The sequence below is a fragment of the Micromys minutus genome (assembly GCF_963924665.1).
Source record: "Micromys minutus genome assembly, chromosome: 1".
In the NCBI taxonomy this organism is placed as follows: Eukaryota; Metazoa; Chordata; class Mammalia; order Rodentia; family Muridae; genus Micromys; species Micromys minutus.
The window spans coordinates 257,784,920-257,802,773 of NC_137969.1; the positions used below are offsets into that span (position 1 = coordinate 257,784,920).

Genomic DNA, 17,854 nt, shown 5'->3' on the forward strand with positions numbered 1-17,854 from the left:
CTGCTGGTTGCCAACAACATAAGAGTAGTGCCTTTTACGTCTTTCTGTGTATCTCGCCATGCTGGTCATGTCTGTGGTTTGTAGGTTTTACAGCTGAGACGGGCAGTGTAATTGCTTCCTTTCCTTAGAAGTTTACATGGTGTTTTCTGAAACTTTGGAATCAGGACCATAGGAAAGAGGCTTACAGGTCAGATCCAGCTTGAGTCTTCCAAGTCTTATGTCTGTCCTAAGTGTGGGGGTTGGTTTCTTCAATAATCAGGGCCAAGCCTCAACCTTTGAGAGATGCCCAAGGGCTACATGACTATCCTACCAAAAGCAATTTACAGATTTAATATCATGCCAATAAAAATATCAAAAGCATTCTTCACAAGACCAGAAAAAAATTCTAAAATTCATATGGAACCAGAACAAACCATGAATGGCCAAATCAATCTCAGCAAAAAAGGAATACTGGAGGAATTGCTATTTTAGACTCCAAGATATATTAGTTATTATAATAAAGACAGCATGGTATTGGCACAAGACAGACATGTGGGACAGTTTAACAAAATAGAAGACCTGAACATGAGTACTTATAACTACAGCTACCTGATACATGACAAAGAGACAAAAAAATTATACACTGGAGAAAAGATGGCATCTTCAACAAATGGTGCTAGGAAAACTGTATTTCCATATGCAGAAAAGTGAAATTAGACCCACACCTATTACCCATTAAAAATGAGATCAAGTGGATTAAAGACCTCACTCTGAAACCTGAAGAACTGAATCTGTTAGAATTTATAAGCAGCATACTATAATACACACACACACACGCACACGCACACACACACACACACACACACACACACACACATATATATATATACATATATAGATGTAGAAAAGGATTTTCTGAACAGGACTCCATTTGACACCTAGGGTCTCATGAAACTAGAAAAACTTCTATACAGCTAAAGAAATAATCAACTGAGTGAGGAAGAAGCCCACAGAATGGAAGAGAATCTTTGTCAGATATACATCTGACAGAGAATTAATAATCCAGAATATACAAAATAGACTAGTGATCCAAACAAAGAGTTCTTAATAAAAAAAATAAACATGGATAATAAGTACCTCAATTATTTATTCATTATTCTTTGCAATTAGGAAAATAAAAAAATAAAATAACATTGGGAGTTCATCTTACCCCAGTAAAAATGACTAAGGTCAACAAAAGAACTGACAACAAATTCTGCTGAGGCTGAGAAGAAAAGTGAGCACTCATTCCCTATTGATGGGGATGCAAATTGGTATAACAACTCTAAGATCAGTGTGGAGGATTCTCAAAAATTTAAGAATTTTTAAAATTTCTATATGGACCAACTATGTCATTCATTGGTGTATGCTCAAAGACTCAACATCCTTTCTAAACAGTAGTTACTCATCCATGTTCATTGCTACTTCACTCACAATAGCCAGGAAACAAACAACCTCAGCTGATGACTGGATAATGGAAGTGTGGTATAGATACACTATAGAATACTATTCAGCCGTAAATAAGAATGAAATTTTCAGGTAAATAGATGGAACTAGAAGGATTATATTGAGTCAGATAACTCAGATAATCAGCTCCCTTGCTTATACAACCTGGCAGAATATAAGAAGCCCAGGGATGTCCCTCTCACATTAATAAATATTCAACAAAATATCCCATAGACATGCTAAAAGCCAATCTAATGGAGCCAGTTCATCAATTTCCATTTTCTAGGTGATTCTAGTTTGTGTCAATATAACCTAACCAGCATAACTGACCCATTGTCAACATAACATACAAACACATCACCATTAAACCATAACCTTTCCTTTTTTATTTACCCCCAAATAGCTAATGTTACTATCATGATACAAAACATTGTATCACTTTTAAAGTCTTTAAACATCTCAAACACTTGAAAAGTTTAAAGTCTCTTTAAAATACCCAAAGTCTCTTAACTGTAGGTTTCTATAAAATCAAAACCAAGTTAAATAATTTCTTATTCCAAAAGGGATTACCCTGGAAATAGAACTAAGAACAAGCCTGGTGGGGTTGGTGGGATGGGGACACCCTCATGGAGACAGTAGGGTCTGGGAGGAGGTATGGGATGTGGAATAGTAGAAGAGTGTATTGGGAAGGGAATAAATCTTGAGTGTAAAAATAAAATTTAAAAAAGCAAACTAAAACTTCAAAAATATAAATAGTTCAGTCCGCAGTCTAGAACACACAGTCTTCTGGGTTCCAAAGAGTTTGTGGGAAGAGCCTTTGCTCCAGCGTTGCCATCCACAGTTCACACAGCATGTCTCCTAGACTCAGGCTAGCTCCACCTGGGTAGTCAACCCACAACCCTGGAGTCTCTGATATGCTGAGGCCTTGCCTTCAGATGAGCCTACATCTTCAACAATGTTTTTTTTCCTTAGCCTATTCAGGACTATCTATCCTAACACATAGTGCCTTGCCTTGGCTTCTCTCCAGAACCATTCCATACTGATGTTTCCACTACATCAGTGGCCTCTCCTGACCTCTCACTGTGCGAAGCCTCGGGTTCTTTCAATGACTCCTTCAATCCTGAAGCTTTTTATACCACCGAAGCCAGTACTACATGGGAAACACATTGTACCAACCTCAGCTGCCAGCTTGAGATGCAGCCTTGGCTCCCTCTGGCGCAGTTTCAGTGTGCTAACCCTGAGGAAATACTTCCCAGGGTATCACCCAAATGAAGCTAGTCTCTTGTTAATCATAACGGATTCTTCAGCTCTAGCTAAACAGCATTGATTGCCCCATTGAAGCATAGATTTCATTTCTTTCGGGGATGGGATCCTGAAAATGGGAGTGGGACTGTCTCTGACTCTTTGGAAAAGGCTCTTGGGACCCTTTTCCTCTGACTGGGTGAGGTCCCCAGCCTTGATGTGAGGGTTTGTGCCTGATCTATGGCCTCCTCCTGTGCCATATTTGGTGGATGTCCCTTGGAGGCCTGCTCTTTTCTGGTGGGGGAGACAAGTATAAACTGTATCTGGGAGACAAGAGAGGGGATGGGAGGGGTGGAGAGAGAGAAATCTGTGGTCAGGATATATTGTATGAGAGAAGAATAAATAAAAGACTCTTTAAAATGATTCTTAATCCAAAATACCACTTGAAGGAGCCTAATAGAATCTTTGTTATTCTGTGAAACCTCACAAGCCAAGCCTCTACCATATTCATTTCTCTTGGCATTATCTTCCAAGTTCCCTCAATAGCCCATTAAACTCCAAAACCTCAATGACTTTTCCAACCCAGATTTCCAAATACTGCTACAATCTTCCCCCCAAACATAGGCTGCTCTATCACAGCAATATTCCATTCGCTGATATCAATTTCTGTTCTACTTTGTTGCTTCTTTCTTACTGGAATAAGATATAAGCAACATCAATTTAAGGAGGAAAGGGGCTATTACATTGTCTTTGTTTTAGTCAAGAAGCAAGGAAGGGCAGGGCAGAAGCTCAAGACAGAAGCTTAGAGGCAGGAACTGCAGCAACGGCATTGAAAAATGCAGCTTACTGAGTTGCTCACCTGCCCAGAGATGGCATTGCCCACAGTGGAATAGGCCTTCCGACATCAATCAAGAATCAGTATGCCCAAAGGCCAATCTGATGGAAGGGACTCTTCAGCTGGCATTCTCTTTTTCTAGATGACTCAAGTTTCTGTCAAATTAACAAACTTGCCAGCACACTGGGCATGGTGGATACAGAGTTGTAAATGCCAGCTTTCTGTCAGAAACAGTAGAAAAATGACACAGGCTTCGGGAGAAAACAGAACTAGCCCACAACAGTAAGTAGCAACAGCACATGCAGGAAATAGGCCAGCGGTGCCAAAAGAAATCCAGAGAGATATTCTTGACATGAAAATTTTGTTGAGTGAGAAACCATCTGTTGCTGAAGGAGGAGACAAGACCAAGCACAGCCTCACAAGAGTGGCCAGCAGGCTTCTGGGGTGTGCAGGGCACGTCGACAGAGATGCTTTTCTCACTGGTTAAGGTGAATAGCTACCTAGCTGGTGCTATGATATACCAATCTGTTATCCATCAATCTGACTTGAGGCTAGAGCTGCCACAGCTGCTAGGAAACGCTGTCAGCCTCTCTGCTGATGCAGCTGCCAACTCAGTCATAGGTCAGTCCTGGCCTCCCTGGTTAATTTTATTTCCCTTTAGTAATCATCTCTCTCCTTTGGCCATTTTCACTTGATTGAGACTGTCCCCAGCTGTTAGTTATTACTGATGTTAACGTCACATTCCTTTCCTATGTACATGGGTGTCAGAAACCAGAATCCCTGTAGATTCTTAGAGTGGCTGTGGTCATGTGGTTTTGGCTGCCTGGTTTTCATGGAGACTAGTGACAGCAGAGATTTTGGGGATTAAGAAGAAACCATCACAGGTCAGGTCTGGGCACATAAAGTTAATGAAAAGAAAAACCAACGAGCCAGCACATGCTTTTCAGCCAGTCTTCATTTTCTAGATAAAGTTTAGCTGGGTTTCAGATTTCTCGAACTGCCACTGGAGTGGAAACACTACCTCTCATTTATCCAGTGGATGGCCTGTGATGTGTCATACAACTCTAGCTGGAAAAGCCACCGCTGTGTTGCTGTAGATAAGGCCTCTTCCAGCAGTGCACAAGTGCGTCATATTCCCCAGTGAGTTCTGAGACTTGGGGAACATTAACTCCAGAAAACACTGACACCAGTTAGAAACAGTCTGTGAACAGTTGCCTTAGTTGAGGAAGCTGCGTTCCCTCAATACAGGTGTCCATTCAGGAGACGGCACTACAGGGCTTCCCCCCAAGTTAGCTGTCTGTGTGGTGCTGTTTCTATGAAAACAAAAGTCAGAACAAACGGCATACTGGGAAATTTACCGGGGAAGGGTTTCTGGCTCCCAGCTCCCAGCACCTCTAAGTTTCGTGGGGTGGAAGGGCAGCATCAGCCAAACGTTTTTGTAGTGTCAGCTTGAATACCCTTGGTGTGTTGTCACGTGTCCCAGCACAGTGGCTATGCAGTGCAGCCTGGCAACTGGCAGCCGGCGATTTATCTAAAGCTTGCAGTAGCTTTTCTAGATCCAGCTTTTGGGCCGTGAAGGAAGGGGCAGCTCCAGTTTCCAGTGATGGCAAATCAGAATAATGGAGTGAAAATGGAAATGCTAGCTTGAACAGTCAGAGGAAGATGTTGAAAGGAAAATGGCTTAGAGAGTTGAAGATACTAGACAGGGCTAGAGTCATTGTTGGGGACATTGGTTTTTCTTCTTAGCCATGTTTCTTCCTGGGATCACCTACTCCTGCCAAAGGCAACCGAGGATGTCTGAGCAGAGTAAATCTAGTCTCACTAAACTTGGGCTGTTGGGTCACACAGCCAAAGTTATTTGCTCAGTTCTGCAAAAGACCTTCATGTCAGCACGAGTGGCATCCAAGGAGGCTTACTGGGCCTATAAGGTCAGCCATAGCCTATTAGAACTTTCTGGAAACAAGGAATCTCCAATTAGACTTTTCTAAGCTCCTCTGGGCCAAAGACCCACCGCTGTGTCTTGTTAGTGGAGAACAGAACCACCATGAATTTACACAAATCACAACATTCCACAAAAGTTAAATGATGTAATAAAAGCTTCTCAGTTCTTTTTGTTTACAAAAACATACTTTGCCAAAGTTTCAGAACGCTCCAGTGCAGAGAGAATATGGGTTCTTTGGTTCTAGGAAACAGAACATCAGAAAGTCTAAAATGTTGTTTCCTGGATCTGTCAGTTTGGTTATTCTGAATATTCCCATCCGACTGTGAATTCATGACCTTGAAGCTGTCCAAATGCTGGGCTTGCCCATCTCTCATGGATCCCCTTCAGTCTGTACAATAGCTCCTTGCAGAACCTTAGGAAAAGCATCAGATTAAGAGAAGAGCTGTCAAAGGGCTGTGGTAAAGACTGATGGGGTCTCACTATGAACAACATGTTGCTAGAACTGGCCTGACATCATGGTCTCGGGATGCACTGAGTTTCCAAGAGTCCTGTACACTTTCTGGCAGGCAGACCTAAGCTGATGGCATCTATCCACACAGATATAAGGTAAGGGAAGCTAACCATCATCTACTGTGAAAAGCCTAATTAATTCAATTTCTCTGTGTTTATAAACAGAAAGAACAAATTCTTCTGAGCTTGCCAGGAACCCTCTGGAAAAACTCAAGTTAGTTTGAAATCAGAAGGCTTCATTTGGGATTCAATTTGCAGAAGTTTGTCAAAAGCATCAAAAATTGTAAAAGCATTGTTTAAATAGGACCAAAAGCAGTTGTCCCTTTAAAGCGGTGACAGATTTTAAAGCCCAATACAGGAAGCTACATCGTTATTTAAAAGACAGAAAATGCACCTTTTTAATAGTGAACCATGGAAAATTGTTATAATGAAAAAGAATCTTTCCTAATCAAATTATTCAAAAGGTAAAGAAAATTAGAGTCTCCTCTCTAGAGTTCAGCATTTCCCCCTGGGCTTGCATACCCCGAATGCCGTGCTACCTATAAATGCTTACAGACTCAAGGCCAGGGATTCCATCAACACTGAACACAAAAATGAGTAAGGTCAGGAAATGGTGGTGCATGCTAGTAAAGCCAAGACTGGACCAGTAGGAGGGTCCTGAGTTCAAGGCCACCTTGGGCTATGCAGGTAGATTCTATTTCAACAAACTCAAAGAACAGGAAGAGAGACAGGAAAGGAGAGAAGGTTTGATCAGCATTATACCTTAAAAACAAATAAACAAACAAACAAAAAAACACGTTCTTGGTCTGGTGAGATGTTTTAGCAGTTAAGAGCACTGGCTGCTTTCCAGAGGTCCTGAGTTCAATTCCCAGCAACCCACGTGGTGGCTTACCGCCTTCTGTAAAGGGATCTGGTGCCCTTTCTGGTACGCAGGTATACATGCAAATGGAGCACTCCTACATATAATACAGAAAATACAGAAATACATAATTTTTATAAATAGGTAAAAAAAATCAAATTCTTATTTTACATTTGCATTCTTATATTTACATTACAAAGTCTCCTTGTACATTACTTTATAATAATGCTAATTTTTAAGTGCTAATAGTTTCACATATGGCCTTACCACAGAATGTCTGCTCTCCCCTGTTCTGTCTACTCTTCTCTGCCTTTCTGTCCACTCTATGCCATATGCCCTGATTGTCGCACGAGCCCTCTGTAGACTAGCTAGCCTGTATGCAGTTCTTGCTTGTGTGTGTGCTTGTTTTGTCTTTTGCTTTTGGTGTGGCACTGGACCATTGACTAACACTTCTTTTCAATTATCGGCCAAAGAGTAAGATAAACAAAAGCTGGCAGCTAATTCTTCTTATTGGAAATTACGCTGATTTAATCCATTTGTTTTTTTTTTTTTTTAACTTTCATTGTTGAGAAATTTTGTAACACAAGGAGTTTTACTGGTTAGAAAACAAAAGTTACATGTCTGCAACATGTGACACTGCTTTCTGTAAATACAAGCCTTTTTAAAATGAAGAAAAACAGTATTTGTATTTACTAGAGACTATCCAAATCATAGAAACTTGTAGATTTCTGAGCTAATTTGGTTTTTCATTTCTAATTTCCACCTTGGGGACTACTTACATAATTAAGTGCTTATTTTTCTTTAAGCTAATTAAACAGAACTTTCTGTAAATTAATCTTACCCTGGGTGAGTTTTGCCCAGGGTTAAAACATACCTTACATATAGACATATAGACAAACGGACCTTATTACTTTCCATCTGAAAGACCAGGCATGTGTCAGAAGTATAATGAGGAACCCAGTAATTTGTCCTGAGTACTGCGTCAAGGCTGTGCTTCTGGAAGCTGAGATATTCTAATCGTCCCAATGGCAGACACTCTGAACCATGGCTCTTTTCATTTCTGCACCATAGCAATCCCTTCAGAGCAACTTTATCTGTGGGAGCCCTATCCTCAACACACTCAGATGCCCTTTCAAGCCTTCCCAGCAGCAGACATCTTGGCCAAGGTGACAGTTCCTTAGAGTCTTGACAGGTCCGGCTTACCCCTTTATAATTCACCAACTTTTCCAAGAAGGCACAAGACTCTGCTGTATTGTAGGCTCAGGGACAAGGGGGGCCCATCATTGCCTGATATACCCTAGCTCAGCAGCTAACCAAAAGCACAGGAATTAGATACTTTTCCCACTTCTGCTGGGTTGTTGGTTCAGGGACCATGTCAACTTGACCCCAGTTTTACTGGTAGTTAACTGGCAAACAGTAGTTTCTAAACTCTAATAAGGACCTGCAAAGGCCACCGTGTAGTAAGCCAACTTTGTGCTGTGTTCTTTACGTACCTTCCTGTGCCTCTGTGAGCAAATAGTCACCATAAATGGTTTGAAAACAGGTGGAATTCGGAGCAGAAGGCTTCCCTTTCTTTTCTGATCTTTTTTTGTTGGTTTGTATGATTCTGGCCACAGGAGCAAGTTAAGAGAACTTTGTTTTGGCCCAGGCTATGACATTGCAGCTGGAGTAACTTATCAGCAACAGAGATTCATTTCTTCCTGGTATAAAAGCTGAAGTCCAAGGTCAGGGCACTGGCAGATGCTGGGTCTGATGAGATTCCCAGCCCCCGCCCCCAGACAGCTACCAGTATTAGGTGTAATAAGCTGGTGGATCCTGTGGAGTTGCTCTAAGAGAGGACCCATCCCCCACTTATGAGCTCATCCCTCAGGACTCAGCAAAGCTCTGTCTCCTTATTGTTGAAGATTCAATACATGGATTTGAGGTGGGGACACATACTGAGGCCACAGTACCTACAAACACAGAATTTTGTTTTTAATCATAATCAATTTGTAAGTAAATATATATACACATATACATATACACATACACATACACATACACATACACATATACATATACATATACATATACCAAGTCTGGTTATATTTTGCTGATATGCCTGGAAACTGTTCCATGTTTATTTTTAATTTGCGTTCTTGTTTTCTTCTTTCCATTTCCAGTTTTCCTGGGGGCATTTCCCCCCCCCCACTTGCTGACTCAGCACTTTATCCACAAAGAACCTTTTTTAAATTTTTTCCCCAACATATTTCTACCACACTGTTCTCCATAGTCTATAAAACGTAAGTTTAGTAGTCCAAATCACAATCCACTTGCCTCGTAGTTGATGGGTTCTTCTTTCCCTTTATCCTTTGGCTATTCACAAGCTCATACCCAGCCAACTCTTAATGACTTTTTACACCAGCTAGCTAGTATATTTGAAATGTATTTGTGGAAACTCTGTCTGATAAATTGGCCTAACATAGCTTCTAGGGGAAAAGGCCACCTTTCTGGTCCTCCCCTTCTGCTTCCCTCTTCTGGCTGTCAATCAATGTCTTGTCATTCCTAAGAGGATTCCCATGAGACAAACACCAGCTGCCGGCCACACACTCAGGCATAGATGCCACAGAGTCTCTTCCTGAAGATAACGGTTTACACTGATCAAACGTCCACCACTTGAGATGGCTGGGGATCTCCAGGAAAGAACTTTGGGCTTAGGCTGATGACTCTGTCAACACAGAGCTCAGCATTTCTAACCAGATCTAGCTCCCTAGAGGATGCACAAATCATGTGGAAAGAAAATGGCTGGTTTTTATAGAGCTGGGATTCACTTCACTTCAGCCACTGCAGCTGGCATACTGAACACTGATTGCAACCATGGGTGGGATCGTGATGCATCCTTGAGTCCATGCAAACATAACTAATACTTTCTAGAAGTGTGGTCTATCACAGACGTCCTTGCCTGAGAGCCTCTGGATGCTCACTTCCATGGAAAGCTTCACCCTGGCTCTCCCGGGTCAACCTCTGAAAGAGTAAGTCACTGACACCATCAGAACATTTGTCTTTTCTTAGAAAAGTCAAATATGACATTGAACTCTCGGGGTCGTCTTTTGTTGTACAAAAAGACCAAATTTCAAAGCTTTGAAAGTGTTCCCTTGCAAAGTCTAGGCCAGCATTTGCTGCAGAGACTTAGCTGCTGCTTAACAAACTTCTCCAGCCTTTTCTTGCCAGTTGCACCATTCCTTCGAGGTTCTAGTGGGAAATCACACATTTTCAGGCCCCTGGGCATTGACCATGATGCAAGGGATTTTTAGTGCAATGGAAAATTTTCACAATGTACTGTGAGTTATGCCTTATCCAAGCCTCTAAGGTGCCAGACATTCAACAGTCACCAAAGGGCAACCTGATACAGTGGCTGTGAGCTTATGGTCTCACACCAATGAAAACTTAAAAAATGGACTCCACTGGGAGTCTATAAGACTGGTGAAAACTTTATCAATAAAAGATGAAAGAAAAGTGATAAGTTAAGGAAAATTGAGAGACACCCTCAAGTCTGAGAGGGGATTCTAAGAAAAGAAATCAATCCTTTTTAATGTATGGAGTCTTATGGGACAAATATAAAGGCAATCTCTATTGATTAATTATCTGGAACCCACACCCTCGATGCATGTCCCTTTGGCCCAACCAGGAAATGATCGTGCTCGGCTCATGAACCCCAGTTAGGGGTGACGGACACACCTTTGTCCATCTGGGACTGTGCTTCATTAGCTATTGACCTGGCTGGTATTGCTACCTCCAACCTGACAGCTGTCTAAAATCTCCTCAGTTGTACCAGATCCTCTTTGTTCTCACAGCCACCAAGAAGTAGCTGCCTTTGTTCTTAGTTAACTCCTTGTCTGTGGGATAGTCTGGGTTATCTTTCCTGTACTAGGCAGAGGCTTCTTGTTAGAAGCCACCTTTGCTCACAATTGAATCTGTCACAGTTGGCTGCATCAGAAGCCAGGATGTAAGAGGAAACAATAGTTGTCTTTCACATATAGCTCAAGAGCTGGGGCAGGAGGCAGTTATCCTGCCTGAACTGGCCTTGAGCCCGGTCCTGTCTCCTGTCTGTCTAGCTTGATTATCTTACACCTGAGTACAAGTCCTCTTATTTGCTTTGTCAGTGCTCAGGCCTTGATGTGTTAACCGATAACCTTTTTAGTTCCCACCACTATTCACACCTGTACGGGTGTGAGTGACTTGTGTGGTCCTTTCCCAGACTTCCTACAAAGAGCTACCCCTTCCAGAGTTACTGTCCTCTCTGCAGATGTAGATGCTCACACTGGGCTCATACACCCTTGTGGAAAGGCTGTGGTTGAGGTAATAAGACCAGCACCCTGTGACCTTAGGACTGTACCTCAGCAAGGAGAGCTCTGCAACCTCTGTAACTCCCCAGAGGCTCCAGGTCAGGAAGGAAGATGAAAACGAACAAGGCAGCAAGGTCAGCTGAGAGCAAATGTCTGCCTAGTCCTGTGTGAGTACAATAGAGGTGTTCATGAGAACCAGATAACAAGTTAGGATGATGTTGTGGTAAACATTTAAAAGTGGTTTAACTTTTATCCTGCACTTTGCTGGCATGGGGGAGGGGGCATCTAGCACTATGGAGATTTCTAGCTTGGCGCTCCATGCCACCTCTAAGAATTCAGGCACAGTTCACTCCACTGCCCTTGTTGCTTCTGTTCTAGATGGATACTACTGCCCCTTCTTTCCTCCACCACTTGGTACAAACATGACTCACAACCATCAACTTATCAAACAGGTTTATATGTTAAATTCTCAACCCACAAACCCTCTACACAATAAGCTCACAACCAATGGACAAAGATATAAACTTCCCATCTATATGAGATAAATTAGACCCATAAAAACCCTTAGAAATAATAATCACCACATCATCAAGCTAGAGATGTGCTGAGAGGAACATACATATCTGCCTCCATCTCCTCCTCTGTTCATCTCTGCTGTCTGCCTCCTCTTCTGCTTTCCTAGACCTTTCCCCACCTACCTCTCTACTATCCAATCATGTATCAGCTTAACATAAACCTATAGGATGGTAGCTAGTATGCAGTTTTAGGCCTTCTTGCCAGAAGGGAAAAACTCTGTTGGTCCAGAGTTGAGGCCACTGACAACTGAAGCTCTGAGCCCTGAAATGCAGCCAGTGTAACCAAGTAACTGATTTAAACCTTATTAACTTCAACTAGTTTAATTTAAAGGCCTCTCCCAGAAAGAGGTCGGTAGAAAGCATCTGCATCTTCCTTACCACAGGAACCACAGTTTACCATTAAAATAACAAGGTAGACATAAAGATTCTTCTAACATCTTACCTAGTTCCTTAGTTTGACACACCAAAAGTGTATATGTTCACCTTGATCACCTGACCCAAGTTATGCAAGCCATTTGATTTTCTTACAAAAGAGTAACCACAATGACCTTCCTGGCACTTACCTCCATCCTTCCAAGTGTAAGGTATGGGGAGCTTCCTTTGGAAGGCAAGTTCTCAGTCCAGCTTTAGAGAAAGATGTGAGGTAAACAAAACACAAGCAAGTCAGCCTGGTTCATGGCACCACCAGGCAATGCTGCCCATTCCTATGGCCTCTGGAGCCCCTGAGTTCAGGCAAGAGCCAAGGCTTTAAAAGAGATCCTGCTCTCTGCAGCTGTGCTGTCTCAGCTCCTTGGGCCAAATGATTACTGCACTAATTGTCCAGACCTCACAGATCCCAGATCTGTGAGACAGCTTTCATTCACTGGCTAAACACCATATACTGGTGCCTACTAGGCCCCCAGAGCATTAGGAACTCTGTAGGGAGTGTGTGTCCTGATAAGGATAGCAGGTGAGCTGATACACCAGAGAAGCTCAAGTGTCCAGAGCCAAGAGTTCCAAGTAGACCAGAAGGGAAACTGGGACTTCAGCAGAGGGCCTTGGGACTTGGCAGAAGAGATCGCTTCTAGATGCAGGGGCTGAAAGGTGGCTGGAGATAAATCAGGGAGTCTTTTTCTGCTGCCCATGTCTTCAGTAGTGTTGAGGTGGGGCTATTTTGCTTGTTTGCTTTGTTTTGCTTGGACATACTTGTTTGCATGCATGTATGCATTGACTCATGTGTGCATTGATGCATGTGTGCATTCATGTGTTCATGCATGTGTAAGTCCATGCACGCGTGCATCATGTTGACCGTGCTGAGTATGGAACACAGGGGTCACTCCCACTCCAGCATCTGAAGTACCTCGAAATCACACTGCCCCTGCACCTACCTGCCATCCCTTCCAGCCACAATGCCTTTGCACTGGCCATTCCTTTAACCAGTTTGCTGTTCTCTTTCCCAAGGCTAGCTCTAATCACAACGTCATGATTGCAACTGGCCTCAGCCAGTGCAGCTGGTGTGAACCCTGCTTTACATTCTTACTTTCTGAAATAGGCTGTAGCATCTCATGTGGTTCTTCTAGACAGCCTGGATGTTGGTTTGAGTCTCTGTGATTCTTGTCCCCTTTCATCACTGACATCTCTGGCTCCAGTGGTCACTTGATGATATGTGTTAGGTGAGTGAAAGTAATGGATCCCTTTGCTTCGAAACCATGGTTGACTAGCCGAGTGTGTGGGTTGCTCCACTTTCACATAATGAACGGCATGGTTTTAGTACATCTCAGTTCAGACAGTATTCATTTGTTACCTTGGATGAGAGTCACGGAAGCTCAGCTCAAGAAGTGACACCATTCACGGGTTTCTGGCAACCCTACTATAATGTTTGTGACACGTGTACTGCACACAGCTATGCTGAAATGCCCTCCTCACCAAAATATGCTACATTGTTATTGGCTCATTATAAGACACCTACCCATTGGTTTTCCTTGTTATTATCCCCTGCTCTAGTTGGAGTTTTTCCCACTGCATGAGTCCCTGAGTCCCTTCTGTCAGTAAGTCATGTGTGGTGCATTTTCACATCCCTATATGGAAGACTGATGTGTTCCCAGGTAGTTGCTTGTGAGGCTGTCCAGTGCCAGTGTCAGTGTGTTTGCTGACAGGGCTCCAAACTCAATTTTCCCGAACACAGACTTAGCTAATCAGATGGCCATTCCAGACCTCCCAGACAGGACACCATGATGAGCCAAGAGGCCACAATAACAACAGCACTCCAGAGTTCTGACTTGCCAACTCCCACAAGCCAGATGAGGTAGGGAAGTAAGGGTGAGGTAAGGGATGCTTAATCATAACAAGGTTTTCCTAGAAACACTAAGAGTTCAAAAAGAGGCATATGCACTTAGAGCAATATAAGAGGCCAAATATGGTAAACTTAGTATGTTAGTACCAGAAGATTTCATGGAAGGAAACCTGACTGGCGATTTGAATGAGACAGACCCAGTGTCCCCAGTCTATTCAGGTCAGCTGACAAGGTGTGAACTTACTGGAAGAAATATGTCACTGAGGGAAAGCTTTGAGATTTCAAAAGCCATGTACCATTCCCAGTGTGCTCTCTCTGCCTCATGCTTGCTATTAAAGATGTGAGCACTCAGCTTCTGCACCAGTCTCATGCCTGCTGCTTGTTTCCAAAGTCCTCCTTCATGGATACTCTTATCCCTCTGAAACCCTAAACCCAAATAAATTCTTCCTTCTGTAAGTTGCCTTGGTCATGATGTTTGATCACAGCGGCAGAAAGGTAGCTATGAGACTGACCAAACAGGGTGCTACAGGGAAGTGATCACAAAGTATAAAGGAAGGTGTGGTGGTTTGAGTGACAATGGCCACCAAAGGCTCATATATTTGAATATTTGTCTCTCAGTTGATCAAATATTTAGGAAGGATTAGAAGATGTGTCACCGGTGGTAAGCGCTGAGGTTTTGAAAGCCTATGCCAGACTCAGTCTTATCCTCCCTCTCTGCCTACTGTTTGTGGAAATGATGTAAACCCTCATCTACTGTCCCAACACTATGCCTGCCATGTTCCCTACCACTGTAGTCATGAGCTACACTCTGAAACTGTAAGCGAGCCCCCAATTAAATGTTTTCTTTTATAAAGTGCTTTTCATAGCAGTAGAAAAGGAAGTAAGACAGAAGATAACTAAGAAGATAAGGAGATGAGAACAAGGGGACTGCGGGGGAGATGAAGGCAGTAAGGAGAATGTGAGTGAAAGGAGATGAGAATCATTGGGGGATGGGGAGAAAGGATGGGGCAATGGGGGAGAGAAGAGCATAAAACGACGAGACCTCTGTGGATCACCTGGAAGGGAAGAGGAGGGAAGGGCAAGGATGGGGTGTAGAAATGGGAAGATGAAGCATGAGAGCAGAGAGGAGAGATGAAGTAAGAGTGACCATCCTGAAGATGGAGGAGGATTGTACGGACCCCTGTGTTTTCTGCTCTTCTGTGACCTGCCCTTCAAGGTACAGCTCTTGTATCAACAAAGAGGATTCCTAAATTTTAAAGTGAATAGGGTGATGCCTTCAAATATGACCAGGCTGTGACATATTACAAAGAAACCTAACAGGTCCCTGCATAGCTTTTTGTACTGTTTTATTTATTTAAGAATTTCACACATTAGAAAATTAATTTTGAGGATGTCCATTCCTACTAAGCTCGTTTCAACCTTTTTAGGACACACTGCCCAATCTCCCCTCAAATTTCATGTTTTCCTTTTGTCATTATCTATTGTTTTTTAAAAAGATTTATTTATTTATTTATTTAATGTATGTAAGTGCACTGTGGCTGTCTTCACACAGACCAGAAGAGGGCATCGAATCCCATTACAGATGGTTGTAAGCCAGTATGTGGTTGCTGGGAATTGAACTCAGGACCTCTGGAAGAACAGTCAGTGTCCATAACTGCTGAGCTATTTCTCCAACCCTCATTATCTATTGTTCTTGTTGTTGTTGTTGTTAGCCCTTGAGTCAGATTAAGGCATATCATATGCACATGGTGTGTTGCCATGCACTGGGGCATAAGCAACTAGCTTACCAGAATCCACTTGCCCAAAGAAACATGATTTTCCCTCTGTCAGCAGCCATCAGCTACCAATAGACCAGGGTGGGTCTTGGGAACCATCCCAGTCCATGCTGAAATTTTGGCCAGTTTGAGTTTGTTACAAGGTATGTGAAAGCAACCACAGCTGCTTCGAGTTGATATGTTCAAAGCTATTGTAGTATTTAGAAGTCAGTACTTCACAAGTTTCCAACTCATCCTCTGGCTATGACATTCTTTCCCTCCTCCCTTCCCCATGTCCCCTGAGCCATGGATGGGTGGAAATAGGTATAGACAACCTTTCTTTCTACAGATAATCACCCATATTTACTTATTCTTCGTACTTTGGCTGCTCAACAGTCTTTTCATTAGCCATACTACTCATTGAAAAAGAAGCTTCTTGACCAATCCTAAGAGTAGCACAAATCTCTGGCAAGAAGCACAGATATTTAGAAGACAGCTTGACAATGGGACCATGAGTGAAACACTAGTGGGTTTCTCCATATGGCTTATCTTCAGGACAATCTTCCCAGTCATAGGTGTAGATTGTCCTGAAGCTGTTTGTATTTTATGTTAATTCTACTTCTCCAAGAAGTGTTGCCTAGTCACATACACATGAGGTGACTTCATCTGAACCTTCTCATTTTAATTAGTAAAATAAAGGAGAGCCAGTGACTGGGTGGGGTAAGAGAAGTGGAGAAAAAGAGTCAGAGGGGAGAGGACAAAAGAGGACCGGGAAGTCCAGGATGAATTAGATCCAGGTGGGCTTTATTGGCAATAAGTAATTGTGGGCATTTTAAGGGCTTTATAGGTCTTTTATCTCATATAGAAGGGCAGCTTGTATCTTTGTCTATTTGATGTAATCTTATTGTGTAGAGTGTTTGTGGGTTGAGAGTTTGATATATAAACTTGTATGAAAAGCTATCGGAGTCATGTTTGTGTTGGGATCCGGGGTAAAGAAATACCCCAGGACGGAGGCAGTAAACAGGTGGAATAAAACCACCTGCAAAGGAAGAAGGCAGAGGGAGTGAGATCCGGGTGGCGGCTTGGTCAGAGTGACAGAGGCTGTGCTCTGGGCTCCGTACTAGAAGTGGACCCACAGAGTGAGACCATGGGGCTGATAAAGAGATAAGCTATTCTTATTTTTTAATATTTACTGCAACACATAGGTTTTTGACAAAATTCAAAGTATTAGAAATGGAATTCATCCTGTGGAGAAGACCTCAAATCCACTCAGAAAATAATCGGTTTGCCCATAATGATCATGCCACTATTTTATTACTGGGTATAACTTACCTAGCAGATCGGTATTGTAGCAGATTTTATGTTTTTCTCTTAACACTTGTAATCAGGGCCTGATATAGTGTTCAGACTCTCTCTGCATCAAAGGTTTCTGGGATTTCAGACATATGCCACCACAGCTGACAGAGCTCTTCATTGTTCATGAGCGTTAGCAGCAGTAGGTATATCTATTTTAGGTCTTTTTGACAAAAAATTTCCTCCATATAAATAGGCACATATTCTCATTTTCATATAATAATTAGTTTTACCAGAAAAGGCAAAGCAGGCCTCTGAGAAACTAGGATGGTGCAGCCCATGTAGATGTCCTGTGATTTGATACACACACACACACACACACACAGTCCTTGTGTTTGCACTGTCCTCAGAAGAAACTACATGGATGTTAGATTCTAGCCATGAAGTTGAATAACCTAAGAAGTATGAGAAATAAAAATTCCAAGATGTAGCCACTCTATAAGACTAGACCTCTGAGTATGACCATGTAACTTTGATGCTATGTTCTTTTCCATGAGCTCAAATGTGTGTATTACCTGGTCTTATTTGGGAATGCATTTCCAGAAGACTGTCCCATTCCTACCCCATGAGGGACCCCAGCAGTTCCATTTATCTTAGCCTTCCTTTGTCTTGGCCTTAATGGAAGCCAATACAGTTGCTTTGGGTAAAAAAAATTTTTACAGAAGTCACCCACTCACTTATAATGGCTTGAAAGAGAAGATAGGTGTTCAAAACTTGAAGGTC

General features: G+C 42.5%; 1 protein-coding gene across 1 annotated transcript in view; it reads left to right on the forward strand.

Moving 5' to 3' along the window:
- The window catches only part of VIPR2 (vasoactive intestinal peptide receptor 2), a 64,661-nt gene that overhangs the window by 24,607 nt on the left and 22,200 nt on the right, over nt 1-17,854 (forward strand). The gene's annotated exons all lie outside the window — the stretch shown is intronic.